This window comes from Etheostoma spectabile, unplaced genomic scaffold, assembly GCF_008692095.1.
Source record: "Etheostoma spectabile isolate EspeVRDwgs_2016 unplaced genomic scaffold, UIUC_Espe_1.0 scaffold00002903, whole genome shotgun sequence".
NCBI classification, from domain to species: domain Eukaryota; kingdom Metazoa; phylum Chordata; class Actinopteri; order Perciformes; family Percidae; genus Etheostoma; species Etheostoma spectabile.
In genome coordinates this window covers 36,871-51,123 of record NW_022602965.1, presented here as the reverse complement: position 1 = coordinate 51,123, position 14,253 = coordinate 36,871, and the positions used below count along the sequence as shown (strand labels likewise).

Sequence of the window (14,253 nt, the reverse complement as noted above, 5' to 3'; positions counted from 1 at the left end):
GGGAGCCTACTTTAAAAGGGCTGGACCAGAACCGGCTCATCATCCTTCATACAGGCAGGCACAGCCGGCAGAAGCTGCTTTGCCGGTGGCTGGGCTGGGGGAGCCTCTTGCCATCATACAGGTCTCTCACCGCCCCCTCGGGGTCCTGGGCTGCCGGCCATTGTATTCCCAATAGCCGCTGCCCGTTTACAGACTCGTACAAGTTACTGTCCAATGGGGGAGCAGTATCGGATGCACTAGGGGGCCTTGATTGGGGAATTGGGGAATGTGGAGTCTCCTCCATTCCATCTATTTCGAGGAGATCGGAGATTGCATCACCATCCGAGTCCTCACCGCCCGGGCCCACTTCGAGGAGGTCCTCGAAAAGTGGAGGAATGAACGGGGATTCCTGTCCATCATGTCCGCCCAGCTAGCTGTAGCTCGCGGAGATGGGTGCTTGCTTGTGGCCTTAGGGGTGGCTCCCGACAGACATGGGTCCTGACTGTTAGCCACGGCCACTCTCAGCCGTCTTTCCAGTATTTTCTCCGACATAGCTGCACAGTGGGCGCACGACGGGGGGTCAGCCAGCGCCGACCTGAGCGTGTTTAGCGCCCATGCAGGCTATGCACATCGGGTGAGGGTCCCTGCCAATATGGATGCCCCGCATGACCGCGGGGCACGGGCGGGATACAGCCTCACTCGCCTTCGGCTCCGGCCCTTTGGTGGGGCCGCGGCTGAGGGCATACTGGAAAGGAAGAAAAGACGGGCGTAACGATACAGCCCTTACAGGCGCGTCGTAACACGTTAGCCTGTCAGATAAAGTAACCCCGGGGTTTAGCCCGCGCTAACGTTAACCTTATACCGAAAGAGTTAGCCCGTTGTAACACGTTAGCTCACTCCCGGTACACGGTTCGGTTACCAAGTAAATGCTAACCAAACACTCAGGGGGCTCGCCGTAACGCGTTAGCCAAAGGGTATAAGAGTTACCCGCTAGCAGCCGATAAGCCAAATACCGACTAGTGGCAGAAAAAGACAGTTCGCCGTGACGCGGACACTGCTTAACTGTGTAATTACAGGTGAAAACTTCAATCGAAGTACTTACTCAGCAAATCCAGACTGGGTCGGGAAACTGCGTTCGGCGACGTGGTCCTTAACGGCCGTCTGTGAACTGTTTAGCAGATAACCAACCAAACTAGCCCAGAAGCGCTGAGGGAGCTTAGTATAGTTTCTTCACGGGAAGAAAAGCGAGAATGATTTGTAAGGAGCGGTCGACTGTGTTATATTGAGGGGGGCGTGGCCCCAGCACAGTTCGACCTGTCTGTCACGGACAGACGTGGTGTCATTGGAGTTCCATAGTTGGTCACGCCGAGGCGATTCCCATAGTGACACCCGAACGAAGTTAGAAAAAGAACTAATGGACATTCTCTCAGCCTCAGCTGTACTTTAGGTTTAGCGCTAATGAGGAAATATTAGAAAGCTAACATGCAGAGCTGAGATTATAACCTGCCACACATCAACATGTGGTAAAATGAGCTCAAAGCGTCGCTGTACCTCAGAACAACCTCAGAGCTGCTAGCACGGCTTCACACTCTTAGTGTTGTGGTTTGAGGTTATTTACTTATTTATTTTTCTTTTACCTTTTCGTTTCCATTCACATTGAGCTCTCTCTCTTCTCTTCTCTCTCTCTCTCTCTCTCTCTATCTATCTCTCTCTCCTCTCTCTCTGCAGAGGTTCCCTCAGTGTCTCTCCTCCAGAAGTCTCCGTCCTCTCCAGTCAGTCAGCCACGCTACAGGTTTTACCCTGACAGAGCCATGATGTCTGGAGGAAAGATGGAGAGGAGCTTCATGAGGAGTGGACCTCGGGAGAGATCCTCCCCAACCACGATGGATCCTTCCAGATGAGTGTAGACCTGGACCGTCATCAGTCCCAGATGAAGTGGAGGAGGTACGACTGTGTGTTTATCTCTCTGGTGTGGAGGGACGACATCGTCACCAAACTGGACAACGCAGAGATCAGGACCAACAGAGGTGAGACTTCGTCAGAGGTGATGAAGGAAACCACATTTAGTTTCCTCTAAACAGTCCTGCAGTTGAATTATCTAATATTTTATATACCATTTTTAAAGGTTAAGTATTAAAATGACATTAACAACAACAGCAGGACAAACAGATAATGTCTGTATCCAGGATTGTGGTCTGGTTGATAAATGGAGGTTTCTCTTCTAACCTGCTTCATCTGTTCAGGTTGGGACTATTTTTGTTGTTTTCTGCTCAACAGAGAAGCCTGACATGACCGTCCCCGTCATCGCTGCAGTGGTGTTCTCGCTCTCGTCTCCTCGCTAGTGTGATCGGAGTCCTAGTTTACAGAAAGAAGAAAGGTGAGAGACTCAAACAGAGAGATCGCCTCATTTTTTCTCAGCATTTAGATTTTAGATTAAAATGAGCGCTTTGACTTAGACTTTAAAGTCTGGATCTTCAAAGTTCAGCTGTAAGCGGTGTGAGGCTCAGAGCTGCAGTATAATTATAATATGATGACTAGAAGAACCAAATTCATATTTTGGTTTAACAGTTTATTATTTATGTGTTAACATTTCATCTTACTTGCTTCAGCTTTTCATAAAGTATGTTTAAAGACGGTTAACCTTTAGAAAATGAGTATATTTGTTTGTCAGTGTGTTCCTGGTATACACTAGGATAGTTATTAGTAGGGATGAGCGAGTACAGCATGATCTGTATCTGTTTACCACATTAATTATCTGTATCTGTACTCGGACTGGGCTGGGCCTAACCGGGAAGTGGACATAATGTAACCCGGAAGTAGGTCGGGTTGTCTTGAAATGGGCATGGCTTTAACCAGTATGTTATAAGCAGGCAATTGATATGAGATGATTACAATTGTTACATTTATTGCTGATTAGAAAACTATTACACGACAGCATCAGCATTGAACTTCAGATCAATGGTGTTGTCATGGTAACAAATGTATACAGACAAGTTGCATGCAGTTGCAATTATGAATTATGAATTGAAGGTGTGTGTGTTGTGTGTGTGGTGTGTGGTGTGTGTGTGTGGTGTGTGTGTGTGTGTGTGTGGTGTGTGTGTGTGTGTGTGTACGCAGATGCTGTTTCACAGATCTGCATTGACATTAATGAAGCCAGCTGACATTTAAAAAAAAAAAAAAAAAAAAAAATCTCCGAGAGACGCAACACGAGTCGCATTCTACCAAGCAGAACCCCCACGTTTCCCCGAAATCTACTGGTTACTATGTAAGTACTACAAACCGAAGTTAAAAAGAAGCTGAAGAAACCTGAAACGTTAACGGAACAGACCCGCGGACCTGACTGGGAGAGGGAGGGAGAAGGAGAGGGAGGAGCGCTGTTCTCAGTGATCTGAGATTGAGCAGAGCGTGGGGGGGGGGGGGGGGGGGCTGTGACTATGACAGAAGCAGACACGGTCACCTGAGGATTTATTCAATCCAAGTACAGATATTGACTCGTATTACTCGTATAATACTAGTACTCGGCAAAAGTGCTTTATCCGTACTGGATACTCGTTTCAGCCGAGTATCCGGCTCATCCCTAGTTTTCACCAACCAGGGGTATGTGTACCACAGGGGTACCGCTGCTGTTGCCAGGGACTACGTGGAAAGATTGTAGAGCTCTACTGAACATTTACAAATTTATAATTTGAATAAAAAAAAAAAAATCCAGATATTAGCATTAAGTCACCAACACCACATGTTACAATTAGGTAAGAGAAAACTAGTTATCAAGTGAGCACAGGTTAAAATTTAAATAATTCAAATGATTAGTTATAAGTAAAGTACTGAATGCATGTTAGAAATAGTTAGCTAAAAGAAATGATAGTGGATAAATGGTTGAAGTATTCAGCTTCACTCTAAGTAGAAGTAGTAGTAGTAGTAGTAGTAGTAGTAGTAGTAGTAGTAGTAGTAGTAGTAGTAGTAGGCTAGTAGTAGTAGTATTGCCGACCAAAACCAACCTTAATATTTACAGTTCAACTTTATGAAAACTTGTTTTATATAATGAAGTGTTATACATTTGGAACATTCATTGGGAATTGATGAAGGGTACGTGAGTCATCTGACAGGGCTGGGGGGGGGGGGGGGGGGGGTACCTGTTGGGACGCACTGCACTAAGATACACTCATGTCCCTTGCAGACTATCAGCAGTTAAATGGCACTTAAGGAACACTTAGTTACTTTTCTATTGGAACTATCTCTGTCGAGTTTATTTTTGTACAAGAAACAAATGGCTTAATAAAACCCATGATTATAGTATTAAAGAGAAAAGAAGAGATGTATTTATCTGTATGAGTGACTAGAAGAGGGAATCATATCCAGTGGGGGAGAAGTAACCATTGTGAGAACTATAATGATTTGTCTTTTGTTTTATATTTCAGCCATACGCCCTCCATCTCCTGACAACAGTGTTGAGTCCTCTGAGAAACTGAATCCAGAATCTAAATGATAAACACATGAATATGGATGGATATGAGAAGGACTGGAGGTGATTGTATTGTGTTCTGACTGCATCGTTCCTAGTCATATTTATATGAATGAATGAATGAATGAATGAATGAATGAATGAATGAATGTCTAGTTTGGATGGGTTATTACTCAGTTTGATTTAACTGACTGACTGAAACCTGGACACCGGTGATAGTTGGAAAAGGAAAATAAATGTTTAATGTGTTATGTAAGTATGTAGATATGCATGTATGTGTTTGTATACATATATAAATAAGTGAATAATTAAGATGTTTGCATATAACTAATGGACTAAGTAGAAAAAGGGGGTAGGACCAGACAAGTATTTTAAACTTCTTTGTCCTCCTTTTTGAACGTGGAAATCTTTCTTTGAATTATTTACAATAATTTATAAAAAATATGTTTGAGGATTTGTTTTTTTTTGTTTTCTTGCTTGAATATTCAGCGTGTTTTTGTTTGTTTAAATAGCAGATGTTTTCATAAATTGTGTAGCAGTTTTTTAATGAAATTTGATGGACAGACCATAAACTAAGAAAGAATTTAATGAAAAAATACACTCACCTATAGGATTATTAGGAACACCATACTACTACTGTGTTTGACCCCCTTTCGCCTTGAAAACTGCCTTAATTCTACGTGGCATTGATTCAACAAGGTGCTGAAAGCATTCTTTAGAAATGTTGGCCCATATTGATAGGATAGCATCTTGCAGTTGATGGAGATTTGTGGGATGCACATCCAGGGCACGAAGCTCCCGTTCCACCACATCCCAAAGATGCTCTATTGGGTTGAGATTTGGTGACTGTGGGGGCCATTTTATTACAGTGAACTCATTGTCATGCTTAAGAAACCAATTTAAAATGATTCGAGCTTTGTGACATGGTGCATTATCCTGCTGGAAGTAGCCATCAGAGGATGGGTACATGGTGGCCATAAAGGGATGGACATGGTCAGAAACAATGCTCAGGTAGGCCCGTGGCATTTAAACCATGCCCAACTGGCACTGAGGGGCCTAAAGTGTGCCAAGAAAACATCCCCCACACCATTACACCACCACCACCAGCCTGCACAGTGGTAACAAGGCATGATGGATCCATGTTCTCATTCTGTTTACGCCAAATTCTGACTCTACCGTCTGAATGTCTCAACAGAAATCAAGACTCATCAGACCAGGCAACATTTTTCCAGTCTTCAACTGTCCAATTTTGGAGAGCTCTTGCAAATTGTAGCCTCTTTTTCTATTTGTAGTGGAGATGAGTGGTACCCGGTGGGGTCTTCTGCTGTTGTAGCCCATCCGCCTCAAGGTTGTGTGTGTTGTGGCTTCACAAATGCTTTGCTGCATACCTCGGTTGTAACAAGTGGTTATTTTAGTCAAAGTTGCTCTTCTATCAGCTTGAATCAGTCGGCCCATTCTCCTCTGACCTCTAGCATCAACAAGGCATTTTTGTCCACAGGACTGCCGCATACTGGATGTTTTTCCCTTTTCACACCATTCTTTGTAAACCCTAGAAATGGTTGTGCGTGAAAATCCCAGTAACTGAGCAGGTGGTGAAATACTCAGACCGGCCCATCCGGCACCAACAACCATGCCACGCTCAAAATTGCTTAAATCACCTTTCTTTCCCATTCTGACATTCAGTTTGGAGTTCAGGAGATTGTCTTGACCAGGACCACACCCCTAAATGCATTGAAGCAACTACCATGTGATTGGTTGATTAGATAATTGCATTAATGAGAAATTGAACAAGTGTTCCTAATAATCCTTTAGGTGAGTGTAAGTGCGTATAGTGCCACACCTCAATATGTTAAAGACAGAAGTGACTCCTGAAAAACCAGTCAACAGGACAAGGTAACAACTGAAGTTAGTGACTGAATTAAACCACAACTTTGTATATTTTTGTATTTTCTTGCTTGAAACATCCTGAGGGACTGAAACACGTTGCCTGTCTTTGTCTTTTCCTCCTGTCCTCCTCAGAACAATGGTTACATTTCTCTGATTAACACCACCCTTCACATCCTTGTCTCTGCCATGTGCCAACGCGTTAGATATTTGTGATTCAGCATATTGTATCAGTATTTCAGTAGTTTGGACTGTAGTACAACACGGGATAAATACGGTTTGCCAGAGTTAGATCACAGACTGAAATGTAAACCCACAAGAAACATGACAAGACATACTCCATAGGGAAGATGTTGATATGCAATCATTTATTTTTATGTAAGAAACCCCACCAAAATATCAATACTTTATTTATATATATTTACAGTGATGTTTTTAGCTTTGTTTTGAGCAACAAAAAAAGTAAAACTTTTGTAATATTGTAAACATTGTTTTTATTCTGCTTAATAAACCCAGATCCTGAGTTAAAATCAGCCATTTGTTCTTGTTTGAGTGGATCTTCTCACTGCAGGCCACTGATTGGGTGGATGACCCTTTTAGGGGCCAATTAAAAAGGTTTACTAACTGCTATAGCATGGAGTACAACGGAAAAAGTAAAAGTTTTTAACTTATTAGTATATTAGCATCATTTAATGTGTTACATATTGTTTTTATGTTTCTCTTTTATTTAATTTAAATATTTATTTGTGTACCTTTTCCCAAATTGTAGATATTGAACAAGGTCTTTTAAATAGTCCACTTGGGTTATTGTCCTTGTCAAAGATTAGCCTATGTATATTTAAGCAATGTTTAATGTCTATTACATTTTGTAAGAACACAACATCCATAGGCCATCATACACAGCCACGTGTCTCAATAACTTCCCCTAGAGGGCAGCAGAACCGTAAAAACTGGGAAGAGAGAGAGAGAGAGATAGAGAGAAATGCCGACTACTACATATCTGCTGGTGTAGTAATTGTAGCCAGGTGGAGCGGATGATAATGATTGGGGGGTAATTGGGCACCACGCGGCACCTGTTGGCTCAGCGGCTGGTTGGAGTTAGGCCTACCTGCGGCCAGCTCACTGGGACCCCGGATGTGGTTTCTTCATTGTGGGTAGGACTACTTCCTGTCGGTGTAGGTTGGTGGTTTTCATTCGTTTTGTAGCTTTAGTATTTGTGTTGTAGCGTTTAGGTTTTTGTTGATCCCTCTCGGCCCCCCTCCGGACATCTTCACCAAACTGGACAAAGCGGAGCTCAGGACCAGCAGAGGTGAGACTGAGATTAGACTGTGGTTCGAGGGACTGCTTTTTAATAAACCATACCATAAACCAAAAATCATGAACCAATTAAATGTATTGAACCAATGCACGAAACACATCATCTTCATCAACATTTTGAGACCCTAACAAGATTATTGGATTTTTAAAGTCATAGAAGCATGTCGTTTTTGCCACACCCACACACATCAGGACTTAAAGTTATTTTGTTATTTTTGTACGTTGCTTTTTGCCAAACAAAGAGTCGATCTTCCAAATCCAACACATAGGCTAGTATAATTTTACGTAAACTTTAAGATAATAGCTGATTAACAGAAACAAACCCACATGAATGATGAATGTTAAATCAACAGAGCTGATTGGCCTTATAGTTAACAGGAACAAACATGTATATTCAACAGATGGATGTACTTCTGTTCTAACCTGATTTATCTGTGCAGGTCTTTAGTTTTTATCTTTTACAACAGAAGTCCAGTCACATGATCGTCCCATCACTGCTGTGGTTGTTCTCTATCTCATTGCTGTCTACTGGATTTATCGTTTACAATAAGAAGAAAGGTGAGAGACAAATGGGAAAAATCATCTGCTTAAGTAACTTTTTTTCAGTAGTTTAATTGAAATGTTTGTGTTGATGCTTTAATCCAGGCTGCGTTTGAATTAAATTGAAACAAGCATCAGTTTCCAAATCCAACAACTGAAAGCTGGGAGGGATTTAATTTAGTTTGACTAGAATAATCAAACATTTATTGAGAGATTCTGGCATTTCCAGCTGTAAAATGATCTAATTTTGATTTCAGCCAAATGCCCTCGATCTTGTAAGTAAAATCAAGTTTTATTCTATTTAATGATCCGACACTTTGTTGTAGATTAAAAGGTTTCACATAATTGTGCTGATTTATCTTTTATAAGACTGTTTCCTGCATTTACTGTTTATAAAGGTTCAGAAGAAGATTAATGCTTTCCAGTTGCACACTAACAGGGTCTCTGACCTTCCAGGTCCTGACAGCAGCTCTGAGAAACTGAATCCAAAGACCTGACTCTCAAAATGGTCAACTCTGATATAATATTTGTGATCTTAAATAACTTTACAGAACTCAAAGTGAAAGAATTCCTGCAAGTAAAGGGAAGTTATAGTTTAAAATGTATGTGTTCGAGATTGTAAATGTGATTTGCTTTTTAGATGCTTAAGTAGACTTTGTCTAAATTATTTTTGAACAAAAGCTTTTAGAATAACTTGATGTAAACACTGAATATGATGCTCCAAATCACCTCCTGGATTATTGGACGTATAGAATCTGGGATAAATCATTTGATGCAACTCAAATGTTTTTCCTTATTGCTAACTATTGATTATGGGTAAGACTAGTGGAGCCAGACACAGTGATGCTTGTTGCTTCTCAGCGATCCATGGCATTAATGTAAAGTTCAGTATTTGATTTTATCCTTCATGAAGGTGCCCATCAGACCAGTCTGGTTCCAGCCTCTGTAGTTTAGTCTGAGTGGATACAAGTTAGATGAGCAGCAGAGAATGGCTCTTTGCTTGTGTGTGATGGATTTAAAGGAAGATTAAAGATTCCTTCAGACAGGGTTAGAGAATAATGTCGCCTGTCAGAGCTCACTACCACAGTCACTACAGGACCTAATGAAGGCCTCGTAGATATTCTGTAACTTTTAGCACATTTTACTGTGTATCAATAGGCATGAAGTAATGTCCAGATCTCCAGGAACCATCACCTTATCATGGGGTAGAGGTTTGTGTTGTCTGCAGCTTGGTGCTCCTGGTATGGTCTCCCATGGAGAAGTGGTCCCAGGTGAGGGTCCAGATAAAGACTGGTTCAACGAGGAAGAGGTAGTTACCCTGCCCGGAGGAAGCCCAATGCCACCGTCTGGAGCCAGGCCCAGATGGAGGGCTTGTCAGCGAGCGCCTGGTGGCCCGGTTTACCACGGAGCCTGATCAAGATCTAATGTAATGCTTTATTTTGGTGCTGATGTTTTGCATTTCTGATTTAGATTTTTACTGTGAGTCATCTTTGACTATTGTTGCAGTAACTTTTAAACTGAACATTCAGTGTTTCTCAGGAGCTGGGAGAGCAGATCAATATTGGTGTCAATTCTGAGCTGAATTGGATCCCAGACAAGGTTAGCTTAGCATGAACACTGGAAATGTGGTGGCAATGGCTCTGTAAAAGATACCTTCAAACATGGCAGAGGTCCATCCAGTATCAGGTCGTGGGGGCAGCAGCTCCAGCAGGAGACCCAAAACTTCCCCTTCCTGAGCCACATCAACCAGCAACGACTGGGGGATCCCGAGGCGTTCCCAGGCCAGGTTGGAGTTATAATCCCTCCACCTAGTCCTGGGTCTTCGCCAAGGCCTCCTCCCAACTGGACATGCCTGGAACGCCTCCCTAGGGAGGCATCCTTACAGATGCCCAAACAACCTCATCTGGTTCCTTTATACCCGAAGGAGCAGCGGCTCAACTCAAAGCTTCTCTCAAACGATGACTGGCAGAGGTAATAAAATGAAACATTGGCTTCAAGAGGAACTCTTTTGTAGTGTTTTACCCTGTCATGCCATATTCTTGCATGATGTGATCATGATATGCTAATAAGGGAGGAAAAGCAAATTTTGAGGCTCAGCAGTTGTTGCAAGAGCAAATCAAATGTGTTGAACATCCTTTAAAGTTAATCCTTCTATGCAGATGAAACGGTCCATTTCTGTTCAAACCTCCTGAGGAGACTAGCGTACCATGTGTTCATATGCTGTCGTGCTATAGTACTATTGCATTCCACCTTGACTTTGTTCATGTGCATTGACATTTAACTTGATAGTGTATTGTTAATTGTACTATTGTCCACCATTATGGGGTGGCTAAACATGTCATGACGTTTCTACGTAACTGAGTGTTGCTCATTAGGTGATGTGTCATCGGCTCTCAGCTGCCATGTCTGAAGCCACCAGATATCACTGTTTACCCTTGTGTTAATGTACTCATAGTACTGAGGTAGTCAGTGAGCATATTGTGTTGAAAGAGCTAGGCATTGACAGACCTACCTACAGCGCTGTAGAGTAACAGGCTGGCTACACCCCACACACCGTAGACTACTTCAAAATTACTATTTGTAAAAACCGGATCATATTGAATATGATATATTCAATATGAAGTTACTTCCCTTCTGCCACGTTTCATCTCCAGGTAAGATCACTTCTTAAATCTGTATTTCACTTTTTTGCTCAGCCTTTTGTTTCCTTGTAGCTTAGAAATATCTGTTCACACTTATTTAGTTTCACTTTTACCTCTCAATATCGTGCATCATATTCCCCACGAGGGTAATGTTTTTATATTTATACTGAATGCTTGACCCTTGTTTGTCCTGCAGTGAAACACTCAATGAAGCTTTCCGTGATTTCATCTTCTGGAGTCCCAGACCTGTCGGAGCTATTGTTGCTGAGTGCTGAATTGATTGCCAAATTTCCGATGGGTTATTGCAACATCAAGAAAATGATAATCGAACCAAAACGGGACTGGGTGAGAACAATCTTCACCAGTTGGAGTGGTACATTCTAGTTTTACATTCTGCTATTTTGCAAGTTCCCCCACTTAGAAATCATGGAGGAGTCTGAAATGGTCATCGGGGCATGTCCACTGTGAGAGACATAATCAAATAAAAAATCCAGAAATTACAATAGGATTTTTATAACTATTTATTTGTATGATACAGCTGCAAATAAGTATTTGAACACCTGTCTATCAGCTACAATTCTGAACCTTGACTGGCTAGGCCAGGCCAGAACCTTGATATGCTTCTTCCAGAGCCCCTCCTTGGTTCTCCTGGCTGTGTGCTTCCGCCCCCCCCCCCCCCATGCTTCACAGTAGGGATGGTCTTGTTGAGATGGTACTCATCATTCTTCTTCCTCCAAACACGGTTAGTGGAATTATGACCAAAAAGTTCTATTTTTATATTCTCCGGGGAACCATCACCTTATCGTGGTGGAGAGGTTTGTGTGTCCCTATGAACCTGAGGGCTGTGTTGTCTGGAGCTGTGTGCTCCTGGTAGGGTCTCCCATGGCAAAGAGGTCCCATGTGAGGGGCTAGACGAAGAATGGTTCAAAAACCCCATGAGAGACCGAGGAAGAGAGGGAGTGACCCTGCCCGGAGGAGGCCCGGGGCCCCCGTCTGGAGCCAGGCTCAGATGGCGGGCTCGTCAGCGAGCGCCTGGTGGCCGGGTTTGCCACGGAGCCCGGTCGGGTACAGCCCGAAGAAGCTACGTGGCACCCCCATCTCCATCCCATGGGCTCACCACCTGTGGGAGGAACCGCTGGGGTCGGGTGCGCTGCCACATGGGTGGCGGCGAATGTCAGGGGCCTCGACGGACCAGACCCGGGCGGCAGAGGCTGGCTCTGGGGACGTGGAACGTCACCTCTCTGTGGGGGAAGGAGCCGGAACTTGTGCGGGAGGTGGAGCGCTACCAGTTACATCTGGTGGGGCTTACCTCTACGCACAGTCTCGGTTCTGGAACCGTACTCCTGGATAGGGGTTGGACTCTGTCCTACTCCGGAGTTGCCCAGGGTGTGAGGCGCCGGGCGGGTTTGGGGATACTCACAAGCCTTCCGGGATATGTTATCCCAGAGGACTCCGGACGCAGTTGCAAGGTACCGACGAGCCCGAAGGGCTGCAGCCTCTGCCGTGACAGAGGCAAAGCAGCGGGTGTGGGAGAAGTTCGGAGAAGACATGGAGAAGGACTTTCGGTCTGCACCAAGGTGTTTCTGGAAAACCGTTCGCCACCTCAGGAGGGAGAAGCGGGGACTCATCCAAGCTGTATACAGTAAGGATGGGACGTTGTTGACCTCAACTGGGGAGGTAATAGAGCGGTGGAAGGAGCACTTTGAGGAACTCCTAAATCCAGCTGACATGTCCTCTGTGGTGGAGGCAGAGCTGGAGGATGATGGGAGATTATCGTCAATTTCCCTGGTGGAGGTCGCTGAGGTAGTCAAACAACTCCACAGCGGCAAAGCCCCAGGGATTGATGAGATCCGTCCAGAAATGCTGAAGGCTCTGGGTGTGGAGGGGCTGTCTTGGTTGACTCGCCTCTTTAACATTGCGTGGAAGTCTGGGACGGTGCCGAAGGAGTGGCAGACTGGGGTGGTGGTTCCCCTCTTCAAAAAGGGGGACCAGAGGGTGTGTGCCAATTACAGGGGTATCACATTTCTCAGCCTCCCTGGTAAAGTCTACTCCAAGGTGCTGGAAAGGAGGGTTCGGCTGATAGTCGAACCTCTGATTGAAGAGGAACAATGCGGATTCCGTCCTGGTCGTGGAACAACGGACCAGATCTTTACTCTCGCAAGGATCCTGGAGGGAGCCTGGGAATATGCCCAACCAGTCTACATGTGTTTTGTGGATCTGGAGAAGGCGTATGACCGGGTCCCCCGGGAGAAACTGTGGGAGGTGCTGCGGGAGTATGGAGTGAGGGGGTCCCTTCTTAGGGCCATCCAATCTCTGTATGACCAAAGCGAGAGCTGTGTCTGGGTTCTCGGCAGTAAGTCGGACTCGTTCCAGGTGAGGGTTGGCCTCCGCCAGGGCTGCGCTTTGTCACCAATCCTGTTTATAATATTTATGGACAGGATATCGAGGCGTAGTCGGGGAGGGGTTGCAGTGCGGTGGGCTTAGGATCTCATCGCTGCTTTTTGCAGATGATGTGGTCCTGATGGCATCATCGGTCTGTGATATTCAGCACTCAATGGATCGGTTTGCAGCAGAGTGTGAAGCGGCTGGGATGAGGATCAGCACCTCTAAATCTGAGGCCATGGTTCTCAGCAGGAAACCGATGGAGTGCTTTCTTCGGGTAGGGAGTGAGTCCTTACCCCAAGTGAAGGAGTTTAAGTACCTTGGGGTCTTGTTCGCGAGTGAGGGGACTATGGAGCGTGAGATTGGTTGGAGAATCGGAGCAGCTGGTGCGGTATTACATTCTGTTTATCGTACCGTTGTGACGAAAAGGGAGCTGAGCCAGAAGGCAAAGCTCTCGATCTACCAGGCAATTTTCGTTCCTACCCTCACCTATGGTCATGAAGGCTGGGTCATGACCGAAAGAACGAGATCCAGGGTACAAGCGGCCGAAATGGGTTTCCTCAGGAGGGTGGCTGGCGTCTCCCTTAGAGATAGGGTGAGAAGCACAGTCATCCGAGAGGAGCTCGGAGTAGAGCCGCTGCTCCTTCGCGTCGAAAGGAGCCAGTTGAGGTGGTTTGGGCATCTGGTAAGGATGCCTCCTGGGCGCCTCCCTAGGGAGGTGTTCCAGGCACGTCCAGCTGGGAGGAGGCCCCGGGGAAGACCTAGGACTAGGTGGAGAGATTATATCTCCAACCTGGCCTGGGAACGCCTCGGGATCCTCCAGTTGGAGCTGGTTGATGTGGCTCGGGAAAGGGAAGTTTGGGGTCCCCTACTGGAGCTGCTGCCCCCGCAACCCGACACCGGATAAGCGGTCGAAGATGGATGGATGGATGGAAGTTCTATTTTGGTCTCATCTGACCACATGACTTTCTCCCACGACTCCTCTGGATCATCCAAATGGTCATTGGCAAAGTTAAGACGTGCCTTGACATGTGCTGGTTTAAGGAG

The 14,253-nt window shown here is 45.0% G+C and overlaps 1 pseudogene; it reads left to right on the top strand.

The window, feature by feature from the left end:
- Positions 1–265: 265 nt before the first annotated feature.
- On the top strand, positions 266–8,298 carry LOC116676241 (uncharacterized; annotated as a pseudogene).
- The last annotated feature ends 5,955 nt before the right edge of the window (positions 8,299–14,253 follow it).